Raw genomic sequence first — 22,847 nt, 5'->3', positions numbered from 1 at the left:
TCCCTCAACAGGGGAATGGATACAGAAAATGTGGTACATTTACACAATGGAGTACTACTCAGCTATTACAACAGTGGATTTATGAAATTCCTAAGCAAATGGATGGACCTGGAGGACATCATCCTGAGTGAGGTAACCCAATCACAAAGAAGTCACTTGAAATGCACTCACTGATAAGTGGATATTAGCCCAGAAACTTACAATACCCAATATAAAATTTGCAAAAAAAAAAAAACCCACAAGAAAATCAAGAAGGAAAACAACGCATGGACACTTCATACTACCTTAGAATAGGGAACAAAATACCCATGGAAGGAGTTACAGAGACAAAGTTTGGAGCTAAGTCGAAAGGATGGACCATCCAGAGACTACCCCACCCGGGCATCCATTCCATAATTAGCCACCAAATGCAGACACTATTGCACATGCCAGCAAGATGTTGCGGAACAGACTCTGATATAGCTGTCTTGTGTGAGGATATGCCAGTGCCTGGCAAATACAGAAGCGGATGCTCAATGTCATCTATTGGATGGAACACAGGGTCCTAATGGAGGAGCTAGAGAAAGTATTCAAGGAGCAGAAGGGGTCTGCAACCCTATAGGTGGAACAACAATATGAACTAACCAGTATCCCCAGAGCTTGTTTCTCTAGCTTCATATGTAGCAGAAGAAGGCCTAGTCAGCCATCACTGGGAAGAGAGGCCCGTTGGTCTTGCCAACTTTATATGCTGCAGTACAGGGGAGTGCCAGAGCCAAGAAATATGAGTGGATGGGTAAGAGAGCAGGACCGGGAGGGGGGGGTATAGGGGACTTTCAGGATAGCATTTGAAATGTAAATGAAAAAAAAAATCTAGTAAAAAATTTGAAAACAAACAAAAAACAAAGAAAAGGAATACACCTCACAAGGAAGTTGTACAAGGCGTGAAATAGGACAAAAGGAGTTATTGAGAAATATGCAAATTAAAAAATATCAGTGGGTTTTGTGTGTGTGTGTGTGTGTGTGTGTGTGTGTGTGTGTTAGGTCAACATTAATTTAAACACACCAGATGCATGCCTGGTACCTGAAGAAACCATAGGAGTGCAAATAAGTGCACAAAACAGTGGTTGGAAAAATGACTCTTCTGTTAAAAGCACCTGTTCTATGCAGATGACCAGGCACAAAACACCCACATCGTGGCTCACAATTTATGCACAGCTAAAGTTTCAGAGAATCAGTGCACATTTCCAGCCTCTGTACGCAACAGTGAGAGAGAGAGCCAGAAGGGTCTAGCACGTTCTTGTAATCAAGGTCAGTACTAGGAAGGTGGAGACAGGAGGGTACCAGGGGATATAGGGGATCTGGATGCTCCCTTCTGATCTCTTAGGACAGAATAAACTCTTGTGGTGTGTGTATGTACATTCAGAAAGAGTCCACACACATTCAATGTTACACACATGAATAAATACAAACCAAAATGGCATGCAAGAGCCTCTACTGTTGAAATAAAGTTGTGCCGTTTGCAGTGTTTCATATGTTTCACATTTGTTCAAGGTTTTCAAGTATGAAAGGGCTTATAAACCTAGAAATTGTCTTGAAGCCAGTAGTAGCTCATTCCCACCTTCTGAAAACTCCCTTTGAAGCGATGGTGCCTGGTACTCCATGTACGCAGGAGCAGGATATATTCAGCCAATCAGCACAGACCTGATTTCTCCAGCTTTCATCACAAAGGGTCCTCAGAATCCTCAGTCCAGGCATCTCTGCTGACAACGTTTTTTACCATTGAGGAGTTAAGCACGGAAGGGTGCAGTTGTGAAGGTGTTCACCTCTGAGATAACCTTTAAGTGATAATCGGCTCTGCTCAGGGTTGTTGGACAGTTAATCGAGGTATGACAGGGTGGGGCATATCAGGCCCAGGTGGCCACTAGGTGAAGAAATGCCTCATGATCGCCATTTCCTATGGCTTCTGATTGTTAACTGAAGGTGGAGGACCATATTCATGGCAGAGGATTGAACAGGTCAGGGCCTTAGAAGATTGTGAACCCTTGGAGGACACAATCATGGGGCCTTGGGATAGGATCAGAGAGCTGGCTGCAGGATTGTGGGTCGGGGGAGCATGGGGCTGTGAGTGAGGAGCCTTGGCGCTTGTCCTGTGTGCTGTAAGGAGCCTTAGGGTCCAACTTGACGCTTGTCCTGTGTGCTGTCCGGGATCCAATTAAAATACACTGAGGATTCCTCCCTCTTCATTGTCTTCTCTACGGTGTGTTCCTTTGGTATAGACTGTATGGACATTGCAGAGAGGGGAGTGGCGTAGGAAGAATGAATGAAAAAAAGAAGAGGAGACATTACAAGAGATTAATAAGTAATCTGGAAAGGAGTCTGAACAGGGATCCTCCTGTCTAATCGCCCATGTATTGGGATTAAAGACTTGGACCACCAAGTTCAGCTTTTTCTCTCAGTTTTAGTTCTGTAGGATGGGATCTTCCTTTGTAGCTCAGACTGGTCTGTCTTGGGCTGGCCTTTAACTTACAATCTTCAGATGTTTGAAATCCTCGGCTTCCCCCAATCCCAAATTTCTCCAATATAAGGATTTTCTGTGTGGGTAGTGGTGGTGAGGGTTTGTTGTAGACTGAGCATTGGGTCTTCTTGACATGAATATATAGTTACCATGTTCATCATCTTTCTGGATAGTACTATGAATTTACTTTAAAACTGAGATATACTGAAAATCAGAATTGCTGATGTTTTGTTTAAAAAGAATCTTTGGGAGATAGTACCAAAATTCAGATGCCTCAAAGTTTAAATGCAAACACATTTTGCTCATCATTTTTGTTGAGAAAGGGAGGACTCACGTATTAAAGGCTGGCCTGTTTTGCCTTTTTTAAACTGAGAAATGGCAGATTGTTAACTTGGGTTCTAAAGAAGGATTTAAAATAAGTAAGTTAAAGAAGATTTTAAAACAAAGTTGGGAGGGAGAGGGACATGACAAATGGGATACATGAAGGAAATTGTAAGGGGAAGCATATATATATATATGTGTGTATGTGTGTGTGTGTGTGTGTGTGTGTGTGTATACATATACACATACATATACACATACACACACACACACACATACACATGTACACGTGTGACCATATTGAATATGTATGCAAAACTCTCTGATAAAGACAAATTTTAAAAATATAAGTGTTAAAAAACAAAAGAAACAATCTTTCAATGAGCTAAGATAATTATTTGACTTTTTGACATTTTTAACTATTTACATGATACCTTTGGATTTAGATAACAACTCTTTTTTCTTTTTTTCTTTTTCTTTTTATTTTTTAATTAAGAAGACAACTGAGCGCTTAAGAGAAAAATGTCTATTAAGAAACTGTGGGTGATACCAAAGGATGGTTACTTATTACTTCTTGACTTTGATTCAGATGAAGAAGAAGAGCAGGCTCATTCTGAAGGTATCCAGTCTTCAGTATTGATTGTGTCCTGAAGTTCATTAGACCTTTCCTAACTCACCTGCAAAGGAAGAAGTCTTTTCTAAGTTTTCATATACTTCATTTCTAATTTTACCTATATCTATATATTCCTATACCCGAGTTTTAGCAGTGCATATACCTACTCTTGGCACTGTAGACATAATATGTTGAGAAACGATAACTTGCTATGATTTTACCCCAGAAAAAGACATGAACGGTGTTCCTATATGTTAGCAAAACATGAATTTATTTCATAATACCTGCAAATAAATTATTTCATTCCTTTTTTCTATTGTATATTTTCTTTATTTACATTTCAAATATTATCCCCTTTTCTATTTCCCCTCTGCAAATCCCCTCTCCTCTCACCTCTCCCCCTGCCCCCAACACACCCACCCCCAATTCCTGGCCCAGGCATTCCTTAATACTGGGGCATAGGACCTTTACAGTACCAAGGGTCTCTCCTCCCGTTGATGACATACTAGGCCATCCTCTCCTACATATGCAGCTGGAGCCATAAGTCCCACCATCTGTTTTATTTGATTGGTGCTTTAGTCCAAGGGAACTCTGGGGGTACTGGTTAGTTCATATTGTTCATCCTCCTATGGGGCTGCAAACCCCTTATGCTCCTTGGGTACGTTCTCTAGCTCCATCATTGGGGACCTTGTGCTCAGTACAATGGATGTCTGTGAGCATTCACTTCTGTATTTGTCAGGCACTGACAGATCCTCTCAGGAGACAGCTATATCAGTCTCCTGTCCCCAAGCTCTTGTTGGCATCTGCCATAAAGTCTGGGTTTGTTGGTTATTTATTGGATTGATCCCTGAGTGAGGCAGTCTCTGGATTCATTCAGTCTCAGCTGCAAACTTTGTCTCTATAACTCCTTCCATGGACATTTTGTTTCCCATTCTAAGAAGGAATGACGTATCCACAGTTTGGTCTTCCTTCTTCTTGATTTTCATGGGTTTTGCAGATTGTATCTTGGTTATTCTGAGCTTCTGGGATAATATCCACTTATCAGTGAATGCATATCATGTGTGTTCTTTTGTGATTGGGTTATCTCCCTTAGGAAGATATCATCCAGATCCATCCATTTGTCTAAGAATTTCATGAATTCATTGTTTTTAATAGCTGTGTAGTATTTCATTATGTAAATGTACCACATTTTCTGTATCCATTCCACTGAAGAGGGACATCTGGGTTGTTTTCAGCTTCTTGCTATTATAAATAAGGATGCTATGAACATAGTGAAGCATGTCATTATTACAAGTTGGAATATCTTCTGAGAATATGACCAGGAGGAGTATTGCTGTTTGAAAAACTCACGTGGGCAGTTTTTCCAGAGAAATGCAAATTGAAAATACTTTATTAACTATTACTTATATACATACTTTCAAATGTTTCCATTTTCTATTGTCAATATAGTAAAGAGGCCAGCATTTGGCAAACATGAGAATATGCCGCCTCACGTAGAAGCAGATGAAGATATAAGGTAATATTTTCAATTTTTCCCAGTTCAATAGAGTACTTCAAAAGTAGTGTTTGTGATCCCTTCACTGGAGGAGTAGATTCAGGAAAATCAACAATTCATGGTCAGATGCAGCTATATATTGAGTTCAAGCCCAGCTTGGGGTCCTTAAGTCCTTGTCATCACAAACACATACCAACTAGGACAATATACCCACCTGCATGGGATCTTCCCAGATATACACACAAACAAAAGGAGAAACATAATAAAAATAAGAGGGGGACCATCTGGGAAGAAGAAGGGTCTCAGCAAGTGTGGGAGAGTTATGAATAAACTACTGTGGGGTGTAAATGTATGAATTGTTAAAAGTAAATAATTCAGGTTCACTTTGGTTGTCTGCCATGTATTTTATATGCATATGACATTTGTTCCAAACCAAACATTATATATTTATTCTAAATAATTAAAAGAAGTTCCTGTGTAAAGTTTTTTGTGTGCTAGGCAAATGCTCTACCAGTCCACTATATTTCTGACTTTAAAATTTTATTGTCCTTTCTTCACAGAGATGAACAAGACAGTATGTTGGATAAATCTGGAGGTAGGTGTTTTTGGAGATATTTGCCTGTTGTTTGAAGAGGACATAAGATGGCATCAGATCTCTATAAACCCTACAGCATAAGAGGATAATTTTAGGTTTCACAGTAATTGTAGTTTTCTTTAAAACACATACAGATGACTACTCACCCAACATTCAGAAACAAAAATTAGCTGAAGGTGTACCTCAGTGGTACAGCACCATGTAAAAGCTATGAGTTTCATCTTCAGTGGTGAAAACAAAACAAAACCCAACAAAACAAAACAAAACAAAACCCAACCAACACATGAAATTAACAAAACACCTACCAAACAAACAAAACACAGCAGCAATAAGCCTCGCAAATGAAATGTTAGTTTTTCCAGTTTGCCCAATTAACTGTAAAGTGAGCAAGAAATGCAATTGGCTATTATAAGGAAACAAACAAAACCAGCTTTAAGCATTTTAGGAACCTAAATTTAGGCATGATTAGAGAAATACACCCCCCCCAAAAAAAAAGACAGTGGCTACAGCAACATATCAAACCTTGCAGAGGGGCTAGAATTATGGCTCACTTGGTAAAGTGCTTTCCTTGAAAATATATGGACTTAAGGTTGGGGCCTAGAATCCATTTTAAAAATGCAGGCTGCAGTCCAGTGCTGAGTAGGTAGAGAAAGCTAGCTGCCTGCCAGGCTAGTGACGTTGGTGAGCTTCAGATTCAGAGAGACCCTGTATCTGAAGATTTAAGTTGGATCAGGCAGTGGTGGTGCATGCCTTTAATCCCAGCGTTTGGGAGGCAGAAGCAGGGGGATTTCTATGTTTGAGGCAACCCTGGTCTACAGGTTTAGTTCCAGGAAAACCAGGGCTATACAGAGAAACCCTGTCTGGAAAATCAAACAAACAAAAAATGTAAGTTGGAATATGATTGAGAATACAGCCTTCTTCTGCACACATATACTGAAATGTATACACATCATTTTTGCTGAATCTCTTTTTATGATTTACAGAATCCTTTAAAATTATGTTTTTTTTTCTTTTTCTGGAAATAGACAATATTAGGAAAGTGTCATATTTCTATAATCTCCACTGTATATTAAAAATAAACATCTATCGAGAGAAATGATCCAGCATACCTTAAAACACACACAGGACAGGGATGGAAAATAGCTTTCAAATTAAGACCACTTGTTGCTCGAAAACCAAGGTTTAGTTCCTAGGACCCATATAATGGCTCACAACCATTTGTAATTCTAGATCCAGGGGAATTGGCATCCTATTCTAGTTTCTATGAGCACCATGCATGCATGTTGAACAAATACAAACATGCAGAAGCACGTTAGTTAAATAAATAAAACAAATCCGAAATACACATAACAGCCCCTTCAACTGAAACAAAGTAGGAGAGTCTTCTTTGGGGTTCATTTTATTTTAACTTTCAAGTTAGTATTGCAAACTTGGAAAATGGAAAGCTTCTGGGTAGTAGTGGCAGCTAAAATACTACCTCTTTTTTGCTGCTTGGATGACAGATGACTGATAGAGCCTCTCTCACTTTTGTAAGCATGTGCAAACACGGCCAGTCAGCAAGGGGCTTGGCTGAGATTGTTTTCCAGCTGCCCAAACCCTGTTACCCAGTATGCTTTGTGGTGGCCACGAAGCTGAGTTCTTGAGGAAGGGAAGTTTCTTGAGGAAGCATGGTAGGGGGAAGTCTCTGTGGAGGTAGTCAGTGACCTGTTAAAAGATGGTTAATAATGGTTCAACTTAAATAATTCTTTTTAAAAATGTGTACATATTAAAGTTAAGGTTATTAATGGCTATCTTTGAAGCCAACTATTGTGTTCCATGTTTAAATACTAAAGTCTTTAGTATTAAATCAGAGGGTAATAGAAATATGGTTTTATCTTTAAACCCTTCATGCAATTATGAAGTGCTGTTTTTGTAAAAAGCATTCCTTAATGTTATTTTATATTTCAATTTTATTTGTTTAAGTGATTTTTTATTCAAATTGCTTGAGAAAATTTCTTTTTTTATTTTAAATCAGAAAACGTAAGTTTCTCAGAGGAATGGCAGCGTTTTGCACGTTCTGTAGAGACACCAATGGAAAACTGGAATTTGTTAAGTGTGAACAGCAAGTTAGGAATGCTTCAGAATTGGACCTTATGGAAGGTACCAGATATTTAATGATGGGCATTGATGTTACACTTCCTTTTTTTCTCAGTTGTTCTTCTTAGGCTTGTAAAGGAGATCAAAAATCTCATATTGTATCTCTTGTCTTTAATCACAACATATAAATAAATAGCTTAAAACATATTTTTAGATGACAATTAGACATTACTTGATTTTGTTTAACTTCTAGGCAAATAATAGATCTGCTTTAAAACCTAATGTTGGCACTATGCCTGAATGATCACAAAGTATTTCATTAAAATTTGCAAAATAACATAATTGTTTTAATATCTTGTTTTATTACGAACCCAGTACAGAATCCAGTAACTCATGATGGGAATGCAAATCCTGAAGAAGTAGTTGGAGATACACGGTAATATGTTCAAACTTATTATTTCCTTCTTAGTGTAAGTACTTCCAGAAAAGTTTAATTGATTGTATAGCAAGTAATGTATATTAATAATTGGAATATGATATATACTATAAACAATATTTCTATAAGATTAATCCTTAATTTGAATGGTTTTCTTGGAGGGTGTAATGTTGTGGGTCAAACTCTCATCGTCCTGCTTGTAGGACAAAAGCTGAGCAATCAAACAGTATCCCCAGCATCCTTACTTTGTAAAGCTTTAATTACTTCACAGATCTCCAGTACAAAATATACTGGGAAATTTTGAAGGTACATTTTTGGATATATAATTTGTTTAAAACTATATAGTATTAACATAATTTATATATTAGATAATATTGATTAATATACTATATGACATCTTAATGACTTATTTATATGTAGTATTTTGTGAATATTTTTATTTTAATTTAATTTATTTATTATGTGATATTATCTTTATTTGCATTTCAAATAATAGCCCTTTCCTGGTTTCACCCCAGAAACTCCCTATTCCATTACCCCTCCCTGTGCTTCTATGAGGGTGTTCGCCCACCCACCCACTCCCACTTCCCCACCCTTGCATGTGCGTACACTGGGGCATTGAACCTTCACAGGACCAAGGACCTCTCCTCCCACTGATGTCTGACAAGGCCATCTTCTGCTATATATGCACTGGAGCCATGGGACCCCCTCTTTTGTTGATGGCTTAGTCCCTGGGTGCTCTGGGAGGTCTGGTTCGTTCATATTGTTGTTCTTCCTATAAGGTTGCAAACCCCTTCAAATCCTTCAGTCCTTCATCTAACTCCTCTACTGGGAACCCTATGATCAGTCTGATGGTTGGCTGTGAGCATCAGCCTCTGTTCTTTCCAAGCTCTGTCAGAGCCTCTCAGGAGAAAGTCATATTAGGCTCCTGTCAGCAAGCACTTGTTGGCATCCACAATCGTGACTGGGTTTGGTGTCTGTATATGGGATGGATACACAGTTTATGCAGACTCTAGATGGTCATTCCTTCAGTCTCTGCTCTGTAATTTATCTCCATGTTTCCTCCCAGGAGTATATTGTTCCCCATTCTAAGAAGGACTGAAACACCCACACTTTTGTCTTGTTTTCTTCTTGAGCTTCATGTGGTCTGTGAATTACATTTTGGGTATTCTGAGCTTTTAGACTAATATCCACTTATCAGTGAGTGCATACCATGTTTGTACTTTTGGGATTGGGTTACCTCACACAAGATTATATATTTTAGATCCATCCATTTGCCTGTGAATTTCATGAAGTAATTGTATCTGTACCATTACCATACAGTTTTATCATTATTTCTCTATAATACAGCTTGAGTTCAGGAATGATTCCCCCTGAAGTTCTTTTATTGTTGAGAATAGTTTTTTGATATACTGGATTTCTATTATTCCAAATGATTTTTCAAATTGCTCTATCTCTACGAAGAATTGAGTTTAAATTTTGATGGAGATTGCATTGAATCTGTTGATTGCTTTTGGCAAGATGGCCATTTTTACTAAATTATTTGTGCCAATCTATGAGCATGGGAGATCTTTCCATCTTTTGAGATTTTCAATTTCTTTCTTCAGAGACTTGAAGTTCTTATCATACAGATCTTTCGCTTGCTTGGTTCGAGTCACACCAAGGTATTATAATTTGTGAGTATTGTGAAGGGTGTTGTATCCATAATTTCTTTTTCAGCCTGTTTATCCTTTGAGTAGAGGAAAGCTACTGATTTGCTTGAGTTAATTTTATATCCAACCACTTTGCTGAATTTGTTTATCAGGTTTAGGAGTTCTCTGTTGGAATTTTGGGGGTCACTTACATATACTATCATATCATCTGCAAATAGTGATATTTTGAATTCTTCCTTTCCAATTTTTATCACGTTGACCTCTTTTTGTTGTATAGCTGCTATGGATAGAACTTCTAGTACTATAAAATACTACTATATTATATACTACTGTGAATAGGTAGGAAGAGAGTGGTCTTGTCTTGTCTCATATTAGTGGGATTGCATCAAGTTTCTCTCCATTTATTTTGATGTTGGATACTGGTTTGCTCTATATTGCTTTTACTATGTTTAGGTATGGGCCTTGATTTCTTGATCTTTCCAAGAATTTTATCATGAAGAGTTATTGAATTTTTGCAAATGATTTCTCAGCATCTAATGAGATAATACTATTTTTTTTCTCAAGATTTTTTACATAGTGGATTATGCTGATGGATTTCCATATATTGAACCATCCCTGTATCCCTGGGATGAAGAACATTTGATCATGAAGGATGATCATTTTAACGTGTTCTTTGATTGGGTTTACCAGAATTTTATTGAGTATTTTTGCATCAATATTCATAAGTGAAACTGGTCTCAAGTTTCCTTTCTTCATTTGGGTCTTTGTATGTTTTGGGTATAAGTGTAATTGTGGCTTCATAGAAAATTGAAAAGTGTTCCTTCTCTTTTGATTTTGCATAAAAGTTTGAAGAGTATTGGTATTAGGTCTTCCTTGAAGGTCTGATAGAATTCTGTACTAAACCCATCTGATCCTGGGCTTTTATTTTTTGTGAGGGGGTTGGGAGCCTATTAATGACTGCTTCTATTTCTTTAGGGGTTATAGGAGTTTTTACAGGGTCTATTTGGTCCTGATTTAAATTGGTACCTGATATCTGTCTAGACAGTTGTCCATTTCATCCAAATTTTCCAGTTTTGTTAAGTATAGTCTCTTATAGTAGGATCTGATATTTTTTTTGGGGGGGGGGTTCCTAAGTTTCTGTTGTTATGTCTCTCTTTTCATTTCTGGTTTTGTAAATTTGGATACTGACTCTGTGCCCTCTCTTTAGTCTGCCTAAGGGTTTATCTATTTTGTTGATTTTCTCAAAGAACCAGCTCCTGGTTTGGTTGATTCTTTGTATAGTTCTTTTTGTTTCCACTTGTTTGATTTCAGCCCTGAGTTTGATTATTTCCTGCCTTCTACTCCTCTTGGGTGAATTTGCTTCCTTTTGTTCTAGAGCTTTTAACTGTGCTGCCAGGCTGCTAGTGTATGTTCTCTCCAGTTTCTTTTTTGGAGGTACTCAGAGCTATTAGTTTTTCTCTTAGGAATGCTTTCATTGTGTCCCATAAGTTTGGATATGTTATAGCTTCATTTTCATTAAACTCTAAAAGTCTTTAATTTCTTCCATGACCGAGTTATCGTTGATTAGACTGTTGTTCAACTACCACGTGTATATATATGGGTTTTGTATTATTTATATCATTATTGTTGTTGTTGTTGTTGTTGTTGTTATTATTATTATTATTATTTTTATTATTATTATTATTATTTGGGGGGTTAAGACAGGGTTTTTCTGTGTATCCCTGGCTGTCCTGGAACTCACTTTGTAGACCAGGCTAGCCTTGAACTCAGAAATCCACCTGCCTCAGTGTCCTGAGTGCTGGAATTAAAGGCATGTGCCCCCATGCCTGGCTTATTTATATTATTATTGAAGATAAGCCTTAGTCCGTGGTGACTTGATAGGATGCATGGGATTATTTAAATATTTTATATCTGTTGAAGCCTGTTTTGTGACCCATTATATGGTCAGTATTGGAGAAGGCATCATGAGGTGTTGAGAAGAAGGCACATTCTTTTGTTTTATGATAAAATGTTCCATGATATCTATAGATATAGATATCTGTTAAAACCATTTGTTTCATAACTTCTGTTAGTTTCACAGTGTCTCTGTTTTGTTACTGTTTCCAGGATCTGTCCGTTGCTGAGAGTGGGGTGTTGAAGTTTCCCACTATTATTATGTAGGGTACAATATATACTTTGAGCTTTAGTAAAGTTTCATTTATGAATTTGGTTGCCCTTGCATTTGGAGCATGGATGTTCAGAATTGTGAGTTCATCTTTGTTGATTCACCCTTTGACAAGTATAGTGACAGTCCTTATCTTTAAAAAAAAAAAAAAACAATAACAAAAAAAAAACAATAACAAAAACCTTTTGGTTGTAAGTTGATTTTATTCCATAGTAGAATGGCTATTCCATGTTGTTTCCTGGAAATATTTGCTTGCAAAGTTTTTTCCAGACTTTTCCTCTGAGGTAGTGTCTGTCTTTGTCACTAAGGAGGGTTTCCTGTATGCAGCAAAATTCTGGGTTCTGTTTATGTATCCAGTCTATTACTCTATGTCTTTTATTGGGGAATTGAATCCATTGCTATGAAGAAATATTAAAGACCAGTGATGTTGGTTGTTTCCTGTTACTTTTGTTGTTTGAGGTGGAATTATGTTTATATTGCTATCTTCTATGGGGTTTGTTGAAAGAAGATTTCTTTCTTGATTTTTGTATGGTGTAGTGTTTCCCTCCTTGTGTTGTAGTTTTCCATCTATTTTTTTGAAGGTTTGGATTCGTGGAAAGATATTATGTGAATTTGATTTTATCATGGAATACTTGGGTTTCTCCATCTACGGTAATTGATAGTTATGCTGGGTATAGTAGCCTGGGCTGGCATTTGTGTTCTTTCAGGGTCTATATAACATTTGTCCAGAATCTTCTGGCTTTTATAGTCTCTGGTGAGAAGTCTGGTGTATTTCTAACAGGTCTGCCTTTTTATGTTATTTGACTTTTTTCTCTTACTGCTTTTAATATTTTATCTTTAGTGCATTTGTTGTTCTGATTATTATGTGTCGGCAGGAATTTCTTTTCTGGTCCAGTTTATTTGGAGTTCTGTAGGCTTCTTGTATGTTCATGTGCATCTTTCTTTAGGTTTGGGAAGTTTTCTTCTATAATTTTGTTGAAGATATTTGCTGGCCCTTTGACTTGGGAATCTTCTCTCTCTTCTATACCTATTTTCCTTAGGTTTTGTCTTCTGATTGTGTCCTGGATTTCCTGGATGTTTAGGGTTAGGATATTTTTGCATTTTGCATTTTCTTTCACTGTTGTGTCAATGTTTTCTATGGTATCTTCTGTACCTGAGATTCTCTATTCTATCTCTTGTGTTCTGTTGGAGATGCTTGCATATATGTCTCCTTGGTTTTCTTTCTCCAGGTTCATCTCTCTTTGTGAGTTTTTATTCTGTATTTCCATTTTTAGATCTAGATGGTATTTGTTCAATTCCTTCACCTGTTTGATTGTGTTTTCTTTAACTCTTTAAGGGATTTTTGTGTTTCCTCTTTAAGGGCTTCTAGCTGTTTTCCTGTATTTCTTTAATGGAACTACTTTTGTTCTTAAAGACCTCTATCATCATCATGAGATGTGATTTTGAATCTGAATCTTACTTTTCCAATGTGTTGGGGTATTCAAGACTTGCTCTGGTGGCCAAACTGGTTTCTGATGACGCCGACTAGTCTTGGTTGCTATTGCTTATATTCTTGCACTTACCTCGTGCCATCTCATTTTCTTTGGTGCTACCTTCCCTTGCTGTCTCTGTCTGGAGCCTGTCCCTCCTGTAATCCTAGTTGTGTCAGAACTCATAGGAGTCCAGCTATCTCTGAGATCTTGGGATCCTGGGATCCTGATATTTTGGGTGTGTCTGAGCTCCTGGAAATCATGCTGCCTCTTGGATCTTGAAATCCTGGTGTGACCAATCTCCTGAGATCCTGCTGTGTCAGAGCTCCTGGGGGTTAATCTTTTTCTTGGTGTTGCAAGATTTGGTGGGGTGCCAGAGCCCTAGGTTTTCTCTAGGCACAGTTGCATACTGCAAGGAACCTGTGCCTCTGGCCGGGAGGATGATTTTGTTTCCCTCGTTCTTGTGGGGGTCCCAGATACACAGGGTGTTGGGAAAGATGTTGTGCCCTCAGCTGTGCTCTTCTGTCAGAACTCCAGTGTTCCTGGGTGTGTCTGATCTCCTGGGAGTTGAGCTTCCTCTGTGATCCTGTGATCTTGAGCATTTCAGAATACCTGGGAGTCGTGCTCCCTCTGGGTCTTTTATGAGTGGGTGCAGAGCCAGTACCCCAGGTCTGATCCAGGTGCAGTTTCAGACCAGAAGGAATCCATGCCACTGGAAAGGCAGGAGTTCCTGTGTCCCTGGATCCTTAGGGACTCAGTTACTCCTGATGTCGGGGCCATTCCTGTGATCCTGGGACTGTTAGAGCACCTGGGATTTGAGCTTCCTCTGTGTATTGTGGGACTAGGTCAGCACCCAAGATCTACTCATGACACGGACTCTTGCAAATATTTTTATTTAGCATCATGGACTTATTTTTGCTGTGGTACATAAGTGAAAATGGTGCTTTTTCAACAGCTGTGACATTAATTAAACTTAATTTTAATTTTTTCATATATTTGTGTCTGTGTTGCATATATACACATGTGGAGGGCAGAGGAGGATGTTGGGTTTTGCTCTATTTCTTTCCACCTTACTCCCGTAAGACCTGCTCTTTCACTGAACATGTAGCTAGATAAGCAGCCAGCAAGTCCTAGCAATTCTCACTCTGCCTACCACAGTGCTGCTATTGTAGAAGCAACCATCCATGGTTAGTTTTCTAAATGGGTACTAGAATCAAACTTGCGAACCTCCTCCTTTCACAGTAAACCCTATTTATTACTGAGGCATCTTCATAACTGCATTGAAGGGATTTTTAGGGGAAAAAATGATGTAAACTTTTCTACATTCCATGTATTCAAAGCTAAGTGATATGTATACAAAATTCTGTACATGCAACAGTTTTGCTTTGACCCAGTATTAATTTTATATTAAGTCAGTTTCTTTTCTAAAACTCCTGTGTGCTTTTCTTTAAATGGCACAATGGAAAAATGAATTCTTTAATATAACCCTTATTACTTTTTTTTTAAATTTTATTTTATGGGTATGTTTGTTTTGCTTGCATGTGTGTATGTACGCAGCTTGTATGTCTTGTACCTGAGGAGGCCAGATGAAGGCATTGAATTCCCTGGAACTGGAGTTATATGTTGTGAGCCACCTTGTGGATTCTGGGAATCCAATCTCAGATCTCTGGAATTGAACCAGTGCTCTTAACTGATGAATCATCTCACCAATCCCCTCACTGATTTTTATAAAATGAATTATGTAACTGAAAGTGAAAGACAAATTTACTAACCAGTGAGGGAATGAAACTCAGATCCCAAAGAATCTATTTTAAATTATATGTAATTGAATGTTGCATGAGCTTTCTTAGAGGATAATAATTTGTCTTTGATATATAGTCTCACTATGTATGTCAGGCTGGCTGGAATTTTCCTATGTAACCTATGTTGTCCTTTACACTGGAAATCTCCTGCTAAGGTTCCTAGACTAGGATCATAGACCCAAAACGTCTTAAATGGCTTAAGAAACAATGCTCTTAATACCTATTTTTCAGACATATTTGTGTATTAGTGTTTTGCTTACAGGTATATATGTGCACCACATATGTGCCTGTTGCCCATACATATAAGATGATTATTTCAGACACCTTGGACCTGGCGTCACATAATGAGAAATCACATGGAAACTTATATCAAAGATTCTTTCAAAAAAATGCAACCAGAAATTAGAATGACTTTGGCAAACGAACAAATGGGAGAGGTAGAGTTGTTAGTTTTGTAGGGTCACATTTGTATCATTTTAAAAATTATTTGTGGCTGAAGTTGAAAAAAAAAAAAAACATTACTGAGCTTTTAGTAAAAATGTGTGTCTTTGATTTTGTCTAAGCAGTTAACCCTATAACTTCATGCCTTCAAGGAAACTAAATCTAAATCTTAGAAATCTGTGAAAATTTTTATTTTCTACTTTAAGTACCTGTTAATGAGATTTTAAAATTTGATTTACATTCATTGTGGAAACACAGAAGTCTTGCACAAAATCTTAGAAATATAATTTGTTGTTTATTATGTTTAACAATATGGAAAAAAATCAATTACATATGCAGACTATTTGTATATTTTAATTGACTTATGTTTTGCACTAAGTCTTAACTGAATCAATATAGGAAAATAAATTAGACATTATATTTGATAGAAAATAATGAAAAAATACTTTGAATTACAATTAATTTTCTAAAATAAGATATATATGTATTAAAACTTCTTTAATTTTTGAAAAGCTAAAACATAAAAGAAGACTTCTCTGATAATCTTTCAGGGAAAAAAACTATAATGATTTCCCATTAGATAATTTTTTACTGCTGTTTTTCTTTTCATAGTATGAAATGGTCAATTTAATTTGTTTTGAGTGTTCTTTTTCATATTGGTATGAAATGTGACTGCTTTTATTACTGTGCTTTACAGAAAGAAGATCAACAACAAATTGTGTGAGCAGAAGTTTGATATGGATATACAGAAATTCAATGAAGAACAAGAAAAATCAGTGGTTGGTATCATAACTAACTTTATAATTAACCTAGAATAACTAAGTATCAAAAAGAATGGAGAAACTAGCCTTGTGTTGGGCACATGAAACGAAGTTAAGTTTCATTATCTATCTATCCTTGGTTCTGTTCTAGTCCTACTGAATTGTAAAGCAGAGAAGTATGATCACATACTATATCAATGAAAACCACTAGGTATTTTCTGGTAGACCAGATTATAAATTTTAAAGAGGCAGACTTTTGCTGAAAGATGAAGAGAGGATTACCAGTTTCTACAAAAGGAAGCACACTATGTCAGCCTCAGGTACAGTTGAAAGGAGAGAGAAAGCTTGCTTACTTCTGTCATCTGGACTCTGTTGTTAATATTCGAAAGCCAACTCAAACTGGCAAATCAGTTCTTACAATCCTAAACTTAGTACAAATTTAGTAACAACAGTGGATAGAAACAACCTTTCTCAACAGCCCTGGCAGAATATTCCTGTGGAAGAATATCACCAAACTATTTTAGATCATCTCTCCATTACTGTACCAATGACTGTAGTCATCACATAGTTTCCAAGTAAGATCTAAGATGATGACCATATTAACTATTTTTTATTTGATTGGTTAATGGTTTGAGAAGTATTCAATTTGAAATGAACAGGAGATCCATTCCTGCCTGGGAAGGCATTGAGGAAGCCGCCATTATGAGTCAGTTCTGGAAAGAGATAGGGACTAAAGATAAAAAGTAAATGAATACTCCAATTGAAGGCAATTTTTAAACCTTGAACCCTGGATGAAATTTCAAGGGGAAGTAATCATCCATGTATATGAGGAGTCTAAAGACAGACTCCCAGAGTACTTCAATATTTGTAACTCTGCATGATGTGGGGGTGGGGGGGTGAGAGTGAACCAGTAAGGGAAGAGAACAATTGGTACAAATAAAACTACCATGAGTGAAGGAAAACATTTAAGGAAGAAAAGTTCACTAACTTTGTCATATGCTGCTAATGGGCCAAATAAAATAGATTTGCAGGGCTGGAAGATGGTTTATTTGGTAATCTTTCTCACTGTAGGCATGGAGACTCGAGTTTATATTCCCTGAGTAAGCATGCACACACACACCTCCACCACCACCACTACCACCACCACCACCAACAACAAAACAAACTAGCAAAACTAAAAACAAACCACCACAACAATAAAAGTTGGTGTGGTGGTGAGCATTTTAGAACCACCAAACTCAGATTTAGTTCAGAGATAAGAAGATTCCCAGAGCTTCCTAGCCACCAGTTGTAGCCTAATGGATGAGCTCTAGGTTCATTGAGACCCTGTCTCCCAAAGCGTGGGATGCATCCAAAGAAGACAACCAATATTAATCCTTTGTCTCCATATGTATGCACGTGTACATTTTTTAAAGGGAAACTTCACAAAGTGCAGGCCATTGTACTTAATCAGGATGATTTGAGTGGAAATGTGAGGTACAAAACTGACCACAGTGAATTAAGGACGAAATAGGAATCTAGTAGCACAAGGAGAAAAGGTGGAAACGGCTTTTCTTAATTTTTTTAAATGCAAATTACCATGGTTGTCTGCCAACATAAAGAATACAAAGAGAAATTTATATTACTTCTTCCATGTGTTACTTGAGATTGGAACCTAGAGAAAACAAATCTACCACTAAACTTTGTCCCCAGACATCTTTTTACACTTTATTTCGAGGCAGGGTATCTTTAAGTGATCAAGACTATTCATGATCTTGTGATCATTCTAACTCAAACTTTATAAAAGTTAGTTTTATAGGCATTACACTGACGACCAGCTAAAGTCATGAATTTAAAATAACAGTTACAATTGCTGAAACTCTTGACAATAGTTGAGAAAAGTGAAGATGTTGGACGTAGTAAAGAATAAGTATAAGGCATCCTTAAGAAAGGAAGAAAAAGTAGAAGACATGGCACATACACCTTAGGTGGGGGCTAGATACAGGGATGAGTTAGTGAACCACCTCCTGGGATTACTTCTGCTAGTTAGAAAAAGGAGGCCACCATATGGTAAAAGCATTAACACTAGCTAGAGTGAAGCTTCCAGGGCTAGGATTTTACCAAGTTCATGTTTACATGGTGCATGCCTATAAACTTAAGTACTTGAGAGGCTAAGGCCAGTCTCTGCAGCATGGCAAAAAATTTCTCATAAAAAAAGTTTTATTAACCCACAATTGGTTGTATAATTGTATTTCATGTTACTTAAAAATATAAGTATATTTAGTCATAATAGTTGTTAAAATGTTAAATCACTTGGAAAACTATTCCTTTTACTTTTCATATGGAATTATTTTTGCTCACGTAAACATTTTAGTATTGGAAATACATTAAGTGGTTGGATGTTAGCCTAGCATTCATGCTGCATGGCAGTAACAACAAAAATGAACAGAATTGTTACAGTAATGTTTTCCTTTTACATTTGTAGAACAATTATCAAAAAGAACAACAAGCATTAAAACTGTCCGAATGCAGTCAGAGACAGACCCTGGAAGCAATTGAAGACATGCATGAGAAGTCCATGGAGGTATGTTGCACATGGTCCATAAAATGTCCTTAGGAAACGAAATATGTTTTAGGAATCAAAAAGTTTAACTACTTGCTATTTTGAATTATTTCTTGCTGAAGTGACTGATATTATCTGTAAAATCCTAATGACTTTGTAGGAATTATTCAAGACATGAAATGATAAATTGGGAATGTGACCTCAGAAGTACCTCATAGTTTATTAACACTATAATTATCCTGCTTAACTAAACATAGCACATCTATACATCATTTGCACAGAATCTTTCATATTTGTATCCTTGGGAGTTTGTTTAGTAAGAAGTGCTTTTCTGTTTTAGGGTTTGATGAACATGGAGACCAACAACTACGATATGCTTTTTGATGTAGATGTTGAAGAGACATTATGAAGCATACTCTGAAGTACTCTTCTCCTTTCCCATCTTCAGACTAATGAAGCATACATATTTCTCACTTGCTAGTACATTTGTAACCTAATAAAAATTCACTAACTTTTTTGTCTCCTATGAAACAGAGTTTGAAAGGCTCTTTAATCCTTGTAATTCTGATGATTCTAAGAATGAAGTTAACCCCCGTGAAGTGATTACAAAGTTAACTAGGAGGTATACCTTTAGAGTCAAAATAGAACTCCTTTATTTTTAAACATCTTTAATCATTTTCTTGTTTAAGTGTAAGAGCCTCTTTATATTAACTTCCAAACAAAATCTAAATGAATAAGTGAGTGGCAAATAGTCCTTTGTACCGAACTTCCACACACTAATGTAGTGAATTATTTAAAATTTATTCCTTAATCTTTTTTTAAAGTCCAGACTTTATCCCCCTCCTTGTCCACCCTCTGATTGTTCCACATCCCATACCTCCTTGCCTCATGCTCCCACACCCCCACTCCTCATCTCTAAGAGGATATTCCCACCATCCTACCCCCACCCCACCAGACCTCCCTACTCCCTGTGGCCTCAAGTCTCTTGAGAGTTAAATGCACCTTCTCTAACTGAGTCCAGACCTGGCAGTCCTCTGCTGTATATGTGTTGGGGGCTTCATATCAGCTGGTGTATGCTGCCTGGTTGGCGGCTCAGTGTCTGAGAGATCCTGGGAGGTCCAGGTTATTTGAGACTGTTGGTCCTCGTCCTTCAACTCCTCTTCCTCAGCTTCTTCTAGCTTTTCCCTAATTCAAACACAGGGGTTCCCAGCTTCTGTCCATTGGTTGCATGTAAATTTCTGCATCTGACTCTTTCACCTGCTTGTTGGGTCTTTAAGAGGGCAGTCATGATAGGCCTATTTTTGTGAGCACACCATAGCATCAGTAATAGTGTCAGGCCTTGATGCCTCTTATTGAGCTGGATCCCAATTTGTGCCTGTCACTGGATCCCCTTTTCCTTAGGCTTTTCTCCATTTTTTTCCAGTAGTTCTTTCAGACAGAAACAATTCTGGGTTAGAGCTTTTGACTGTGAGATGGCAACCCCATCTTTCCACTTGATGTCCTGTCTCTCCCCTGGAGGACGACTCTACAAGTTCCCTCTCCCCACTGCAGGGCATTTCATCTAGGGTCCCTCCCTTTGAGTCCTGAGAGTCTTTCACCTCCCAGGTCTGTGGTATATTCTAGAGGGTTTTCTAACCTCTACATATCAAAGATGCCTGTTTCCTTTCTTTTTGCTGGTCCTCAGCGCTTCAGTCCTTTTCCCCACCCCCACAATACCTGATCATGTTCCTCTCCTCTTCTCCTTGTCTGCTTTCCCACCCAGGAACCCTCCACCCTCCCTGTAGTGATTTTTTTAACCTTCTTAACATTTCTAATTATTTTTATTCATAAGGATAATTGAAATTTATTTTTGATTCATTATCTTATTAGTTCCCGAAGGTACAAGATACAAATATAGAAGGCACATTGGTTTGGTTTTATTTCATTTATTTTATTTTTGAGATAGGCACTTAGTATTTTTTGTATGTCTAGTAAGGTCTAGAATGTTTTGGTTCAGCATTCCATGTAGGTGCTATACAGGAATGTGACAACATACCTGGCTTACACTGTTCTTAAGAAAATAGTCCCAAAAAATCTCTTATAAACACTATAAAATTAACACTGTCAGTTCTGAGAGACGAAAATATTTCCTGTTCACTTACAAAATTCATTGACAGAAAGTATATTTGTTTCTTGAAACAAACTAAACTGCTAATTGTGAGGCAGGATAAAAGAACTGATTAGCCCCATCTCACTATTCCAGGCCCAGCCCCTTCTCTCTGTTCCCAATCTTCTTGTTTCTGAGCTCTCTTTCTCTGTCTTTGTTCTCAGCTTCCCCTCTATCTGTTCTCTGCCCTACTTTTTCTGACCTAATGACTTTGCTTCTTCTGTCTGTCTGCCTCTATCCCTTCCCCAGTTCCTCACTCTTCTCCCCTCCCCCAAAAAATCCATTTTATACCAGGTCTGTTGCATGGTATAATTTCTCAGGGGCACACCTTGCATGAGCCCACCAAAGGTACTCCCTTACCATGTTATATTTCATAACACTAACACATTAAATGCAACTGACAAAATCTATAAATATTAGTTTGAGACATGGATTTTTGTATTCTCATAAAGGCATCAAAACATCATTTCATTGTGCTTGGCCTTCAGATAAATGACACCTAACCTTACCTAATGCTTAAGAATGCTTCACATATGTCTTCAAACATAAGTAATCAAGAATGCCTTCTATTTTCATGTTCAGCAAACATATAGAAGTTTGATTTTTTGATTCATTCTTTTTTTTAGTATTAGTATTTTATTTATTCATGCAGATTCAACATCTTGCAAAGTTTATATGTTTTAGTATGGGGGAACACCAGGGCCAAGAAGTGGGAGTAGGTGGGTAGGGGAGTAGGGGGAGGGTCTAGGGGGTTTTGGGAATAGCATTTGAAATGTAAATGAAGAAAATACCTAATTTTAAAAAAGAAATAATTCTGATAGGCCTTAATTTATGTGTTACTTGACCTTTCTCCCTTACTGCTTTTAATATTATATCTTTTTTTAGTGCATTTGTTTTTATGATTATTATGTGTCGGAAGGAATTTCTTTTCTGGTCCAGTCTATTTGGAGTTCTGTAGGCTTCTTGTATGATCATGGGCATCTCTTTCTATAGGTTTGGGAAGTTTTCTTCTATGATTTTGTTGAAGATATTTGCTGGCCCTTTAAGTTGAAAATCGTCGTTCTCATCAACTCCTATTATCCATAGGTTTGGTCTTCTCATTTTGTCCTGTATTTCCTGGGTGTTTTGAGTTAGGATCCTTTTGCATTTTGTATTTTCTTTGATTGTTGTGCTGATGTTCTCTAAGGAATCTTCTGCACTTGAGTTTCTCTCTTCCATCTCTTGTATTCTGTTGCTGATGCTCACATCTATGGTTTCAGATTTCTTTCCTAGGGTTTCTATCTCCAAATTTGCCTCACTTTGGGTTTTCCTTATTGTGTCTACCTCCCTTTTTAAGTCTAGTATGGTTTTGTTCATTTCCATCACCTTTTTGGATGTGTTTTCCTGTTTTTCTATAAGGACTTCTACCTGTTTGTTTGTGTTTTCCTGTTTTTCTTTAAGGACTTGTAACTCTTTAGCAGTGCTCTCCTGTATTTCTTTAAGTGAGTTATTAAAGTCCTTCTTGAAGTCCTCTACCATCATCATGAGATATGCTTTTAAATCTGGGTCTAGCTTTTCGGTTGTGTTTGGGTGCCCAGGACCAGGTGGGGTGGGAGTGCTGCGTTGTGATGATGGTGAGTGGTCTTGATTTCTGTTAGTAGGATTCTCTTTTTTTAATTAGGTATTTTCCTAGTTTACATTTTCAATGCTATCCCAAAGTTACCCCATACCCACCACCCAATCCCCTACCCACCCACTCCCCCTTTTTGGCCCTGGCGTTCCCCTGTACAGGGGCATATAAAGTTTGCAAGTCCAATGGGCCTCTCTTTAAAGTGATGGCCGACTAGGCCATCTTTTGATA

General features: G+C 37.5%; 1 pseudogene; it reads left to right on the top strand.

Moving 5' to 3' along the window:
- Positions 1,728–19,391, top strand: Gm6956 (predicted gene 6956; annotated as a pseudogene).

Source organism: Mus musculus, chromosome X, assembly GCF_000001635.26.
Source record: "Mus musculus strain C57BL/6J chromosome X, GRCm38.p6 C57BL/6J".
Taxonomy (NCBI): domain Eukaryota; kingdom Metazoa; phylum Chordata; class Mammalia; order Rodentia; family Muridae; genus Mus; species Mus musculus.
This window is presented reverse-complemented; position numbering and strand designations above follow the sequence as displayed.